The following is a 6,361-nucleotide window of genomic DNA, read 5'->3' on the forward strand; positions in this document are numbered from 1 at the left end:
AAACTGGAGCAGCAGCACAGTCAGGTGGACTGGGGACAGCAAGGAGCCTTCATGTCAGGTAGTCCTGGGGCATTGTCCTAGGGCTCAGGTCCTCCGAGAGAGAGAAAGAAAGAGAGAATTAGAGAGAGCATATGTGGGGTGGCCAGTCCTCATCTGGCTGTGCTGGGTGGAGATTATAACAGAACGTGGCCAAGATGTTCAAATGTTCATAAATGACCAGCATGGTTGAATAATAGTAAGGCAGAACAGTTGAAACTGGAGCAGCAGCATGGCCAGGTGGACTGGGGACAGCAAGGAGTGTCAGGTAGTGTCAGGTAGTCCTGGGGCATGGTCCTAGGGCTCAGGTCCTCCGAGAGAGAGAAAGAAAGAGAGAAGGAGAGAATTAGAGAACACACACTTAGATTCACACAGGACACCGAATAGGACAGGAGAAGTACTCCAGATATAACAAACTGACCCTAGCCCCCCGACACATAAACTACTGCAGCATAAATACTGGAGCCTGAGACAGGAGGGGTCAGGAGACACTGTGGCCCCATCCGAGGACACCCCCGGACAGGGCCAAACAGGAAGGATATAACCCCACCCACTTTGCCAAAGCACAGCCCCCACACCACTAGAGGGATATCTTCAACCACCAACTTACCATCCCGCATAGATATATATATATATATATATATATACGTGTGTATGTGTGTATATTGCATTTAAAAAAAACTAAACAGGTGGGGTTCAAAACAGATGAGTCTCCACCTGCCCTGAATGACCGGTTGCCACTGGTTATCATTCAAAGCTTACATACAACTTTAAATGCAAAATGTTTTGCATGTAAGCATGTCCTCATAGGTCTGTGTGACATATGCTCACTTTAGCCATGTATTATGTACAGTTATTTGTTAATTTTCTAATTGAGTTTTTGAGTGCTAGCGAACAGAGCAGGATGAGCTTGCATGCCATGCCTGCCTATACAGTGCGCAGAGCTTGGTCACCAAGCCCCAACCTCCAAAGGGAGCAGGGGGTGGATATTCGCTAAGAGATACAAAATTAGACGGAGAAGGGAAAAAGTACAAGTAGAAATGGCTTCCAGATGACCTCGATTTCATTTTAGTTAGGTCATCTGTGACTGGCTAACAGACCGGTATTAGGGCACAGTTTAATTATGCATTACTCACCGTGAGTGCCTCACCGTGGTACGCATTCCTCACCGTGGGTGCCTCACCGTTGTACGCATTACTCACTGTGAGTGCCTCACCGTGGTACGCATTCGTCACCGTGGGTGCCTATCATGCGTTAGGATGACTCTAGTGATGCTCCAGATAACGAATGCTCATTATCAGTTTTTTGTTGGTGAATTTCCCCGACTGTGCAACTCACTGGTCATGTCCGGTTTTTCAGGAACTTGAATGAGACAATGTGTGGAGTTTATACAGACACTTTATCTGTGACAAAATTTGCATTTCATAATTTAGTTATTCAAATTGCTTCCTGTACCTTAGTGACTAGTCATTCTCTTCTCAGGAACAGGAGCCTGAAGCAATAGAACATAGTCTAACCTTCTTCCCAAATTACTTCCTAAATAATCAGAGTTTATAGCTTACTGGGCCACTCTCATCAATTATTTGGCACAAGCAGCCAACAATTTATGTTATGTTAATTAAAAAAATCTAATTCAGCATCACCACAGTTTATACTTGTCCAAATTGGTCTAATTAGAACATTTGACTAAAACATGGAGATCTAATGTGGCTTTGCAGCACATTGTCTATTGTGTAATTAAGGGTTCATTTGGGTGAATTAAGAGGAAATTAGCTGGAGCCAAGGCACAGATGTTGTTTTTACAAAGTCTGGGGTGAGCCACAACTCTCCATCATCCTGTATTATTATGTCTATCTTGACATTCAGGGAGTCTTCAGCATTCTAGAAACTGTATCACTCTATAGTTAGCTTCGTCCATTTTACCCGGAGATTTATGGAAAAGTTGTAATGTTTCTGATACCTTTGTGAATGTTAGTAAGTGGTGTTTTGTTATGTTTGTTTTCTGCTTTCAGGGCCATACACATTTGTACAGGGCCAAATATTCAGTAAAGGACAACATTATTTTTGACCATGAGATGACAAGATACTGCATCAACTGGACACAGGTTACAGTATACGGTGGGTGTGCCACTGTTTATTCCATTGACCATTTACCAATACCTTTCTTAACAAGACATGACTGAACAGATTGTGTACAACCTCTCCTCCAAAAAACCTTGTGAAATGAGGTTACCCTTTGATTTTAAAACCCATCTCCTGTCTCCTGGTGGCCAAAATCAGATCATATGCACAGCATCTGTGCTATTCTCTGTAGTTTTTTCTCTAGTTCTCTTCTCTTTTTTTGAGGAAAAATGCACAAATATATGAGCTGTTTTGTCTCTGCTCCAGTCCCCCTTTCTGTGGCAGGCTGTGCCAGGCAGGACTCCCTGCAGGTGGTCTCCGACACAGACAAATTGAACATTATGTGTAGTGTGGATGCTGCCAGCGGGTCACTCTTCTCGTTGTGTAATTGGGTGGATAATGTTCCGAGATTCCCTCTCTTTTGCACCTCCATATATTCCAACGGTCGGGTCACCCCCCTTTGGTGCTCCGATTCATAAGATGATCCGGTCCCCCTCACTAGAGCAAGGACAGGGCAGCGTTCATTCACAACGTTATGGGCCCTGAGCCCTGGCTTAGTCTCAGGCTCCCTGGTCGCCCTGTTGTTGTTTACACTGGGACACATTTTTATTTTGTATTATTAATTAAATTCATTATTTTGTATTATTATTTAAGTTCATTATTTTGTATTATTATTTAAGTTCATTATTTTGTATTATTATTTAAGTTCATTATTTTGTATTATTAATTAAGTTCATTATTTTGTATTATTAATTAAGTTCATTATTTTGTATTATTAATTAAGTTCATTATTTTGTATTATTAATTAAGTTCATTATTTTGTATTATTATTTAAGTTCATTATTTTGTATTATTAATTAAGTTCATTATTTTGTATTATTAATTAAGTTCATTATTTTGTATTATTAATTAAGTTCATTATTTTGTATTATTAATTAAGTTCATTATTTTGTATTATTAATTAAGTTCATTATTTTGTATTATTAATTAAGTTCATTATTTTGTATTATTAATTAAGTTCATTATTTTGTATTATTAATTAAGTTCATTATTTTGTATTATTATTTAAGTTCATTATTTTGTATTATTATTACGTTCATCAACGTTATAGCCTGAACTGTAGAATCAATACTGTCCGAAAGTAAGAAACACATGCTTTGGCAGACACAAAGAGTGAAATAAACATTTTCTTCATAAATCACAAAATTACATACATATTTATGTGTACCGGCCAAGAACCTGGAAAGCTGGTAAAGTCATTGGGAACATACAGTTCTGTGTGAGTAGGAGAATGGAAGTCTGGGTGGCCCTACGATAGGCCTGGGTATGTTTTCTGCAGCATACCACTGTTGAACACCGCAGCCATGTGCATGTGGGGCTGTAAATTTGGAGAAGTAATTACTGTATAACAGAAAGACAGAATCTTTACTGAGAGCACTGCATTTTTTCTAGACTGGAGAACTGGAATCGCTTTAGACCCTGTACAGTCATGCCTATCAGGCATGTGTGGTGTATGTGTGGTGTATGTGTGGTGTATGTGTGGTGTATGTGTGGTGTATGTGCGGTGTGCTGTGCTGTGTAGAGCTGTCTTATTAAACGGCACAACTTAAAAGGTCCAAAGCAACAACTTAAATGATCCAAAGCAATTTGTCCATCCTATGGTTTGTGTTTTGTAAAGCAGTCTATGCAGTAAAGCAGGTGGAGAGGAGCGACCTAACAGTGAGGTTCTGACAGACTAATGTGTGTTCAATGTGTTTACATGGACTTGTTTTGTGAATGACACTCCCGAGAGGCACAGGTTTTGAGTGATGTCATAAAACTTCAGAGCAGCAGGGGACCTCCCGCTCAGGTCTCTGTCTAATTATTTATTTTCTTATGTGTTATGAGTCCAGACATGGAAATATAGGAGGATCATTTATATTGGAAAGTGTCAAATCCTTGAAGACATACAACTGTCCTGAATTTCTGGAATTCTATGAATTGCGGTTGATTTGATTAACTTGTTGAGTCATAGATTCTAGTGGATGATATATTCTCTGCACACTATGGGGGAGATTTTATAAGGAAAGCAGAAAGTGTAGATAGTAGGTTCTGGTGTGGTTTTAACAGTCATGAAAATTGAGATCCTCAGTTAGGTGGTTAACTGAGGACAAAAATCAGTTAACCACCTAACTGAGGATCTCAATTTAATCTTGTGCAATACCCTAGATGCAGTTGCACCCCTAAAAACTAAAAACATTTCTCATAAGAAACTAGCTCCCTGGTACACAGAAAATACCCGAGCTCTGAAGCAAGCTTCCAGAAAATTGGAACGGAAATGGCGCCACACCAAACTGGAAGTCTTCCGACTAGCTTGGAAAGACGATACCGTGCAGTACCGAAGAGCCCTCACTGCTGCTCGATCATCCTATTTTTCTAACTTAATTGAGGAAAATAAGAACAATCCAAAATTCCTTTTTGATACTGTCGCAAAGCTAACTAAAAAGCAGCATTCCCCAAGAGAGGATGACTTTCACTTTAGCAGTGATAAATTCATGAACTTCTTTGAGGAAAAGATTATGATTATTAGAAAGCAAACCTCAGTTGTCCTGAGTCTGCACAACTCCGCCAGGACCTAGGACCAAGAGAGACGCTCAAGTGTTTTAGTACTATATCTCTTGACACAATGATGAAAATAATCATGGCCTCTAAACCTTCAAGCTGCATACTGGACCCTATTCCAACTAAACTACTGAAAGAGCTGCTTCCTGTGCTTGGCCCTCCTATGTTGAACATAATAAATGGCTCTCTATCCACTGGATGTGTACCAAACTCACTAAAAGTGGCAGTAATAAAGCCTCTCTTGAAAAAGCCAAACCTTGACCCAGAAAATATAAAAAACTATCGGCCTATATCGAATCTTCCATTCCTCTCAAAAATTTTAGAGAAGGCTGTTGCGCAGCAACTCACTGCTTTCCTGAAGACAAACAATGTATACGAAATGCTTCAGTCTGGTTTTAGACCCCATCATAGCACTAAGACGGCACTTGTGAAGGTGGTAAATGACATTTTAATGGCATCGGACCGAGGCTCTGCATCTGTCCTCGTGCTCCTAGACCTTAGTGCTGCTTTTGATACCATTGATCACCACATTCTTTTGTAGAGATTGGAAACCCAAATTGGTCTACACGGACATGTTCTGGCCTGGTTTAGATCTTATCTGTCGGAAAGATATCAGTTTGTCTCTGTGACTGGTTTGTCCTCTGACAAATCAACTGTAAATTTCGGTGTTCTTCAAGGTTCCGTTTTAGGACCACTATTGTTTTCACTATACATTTGACCTCTTGGGGATGTTATTCGAAAACATAATGTTAACTTTCACTGCTATGCGGATGACACACAGCTGTACATTTCAATGAAACATGGTGAAGCCCCAAAATTGCCCTCGCTAGAAGCATGTGTTTCAGACATAAGGAAGTGGATGGCTGCAAACTTTCTACTATTAAACTCGGACAAAACAGAGATGCTTGTTCTAGGTCCCAAGAAACAAAGAGATCTTCTGTTGAATCTGACAATTCATCTTAATGGTTGTACAGTCGTCTCAAATAAAACTGTGAAGGACATCGGCGTTACTCTGGACCCTGATCTCTCTTTTGAAGAACATATCAAGACCATTTCGAGGACAGCTTTTTTCCATTTATGTAATATTGCAAAAATCAGAAACTTTCTGTCCAAAAATGATGCAGAAAAATTAATCCATGCTTTTGTCACTTCTAGGTTAGACTACTGCAATGCTCTACTTTCCGGCTACCCGGATAAAGCACTAAATAAACTTCAGTTAGTGCTAAATACGGCTGCTAGAATCCTGACTAGTACCAAAAAATTTGATCATATTACTCCAGTGCTAGCCTCTCTACACTGGCTTCCTGTCAAAGCAAGGGCTGATTTTAAGGTTTTACTGCTAACCTACAAAGCATTACATGGGCTTGCTCCTACCTATCTCTCTGATTTGGTCCTGCCGTACATACCTACACGTACGCTACAGTCACAAGACGCAGGCCTCCTAATTGTCCCTAGAATTTCTAAGCAAACAGCTGGAGGCAGGGCTTTCTCCTATAGAGCTCCATTTTTATGGAACGGTCTGCCTACCCATGTCAGAGAAGCAAACTCGGTCTCTTTAAGTCTTTACTGAAGACTCATCTCTTCAGTGGGTCATATGATTGAG

General features: G+C 40.2%; 1 non-coding gene across 1 annotated transcript; it reads right to left on the minus strand.

Annotated features, from left to right (window-relative positions):
• Positions 1-4,271: 4,271 nt before the first annotated feature.
• Positions 4,272-4,363, minus strand: LOC124047048. The gene has a single exon (XR_006841097.1). It is a non-coding gene; the product is annotated as a small nucleolar RNA snoR109 (small nucleolar RNA).
• Positions 4,364-6,361: the final 1,998 nt, after the last annotated feature.

This window comes from Oncorhynchus gorbuscha, linkage group LG10 (genome assembly GCF_021184085.1).
Source record: "Oncorhynchus gorbuscha isolate QuinsamMale2020 ecotype Even-year linkage group LG10, OgorEven_v1.0, whole genome shotgun sequence".
Lineage (NCBI taxonomy): Eukaryota > Metazoa > Chordata > Actinopteri > Salmoniformes > Salmonidae > Oncorhynchus > Oncorhynchus gorbuscha.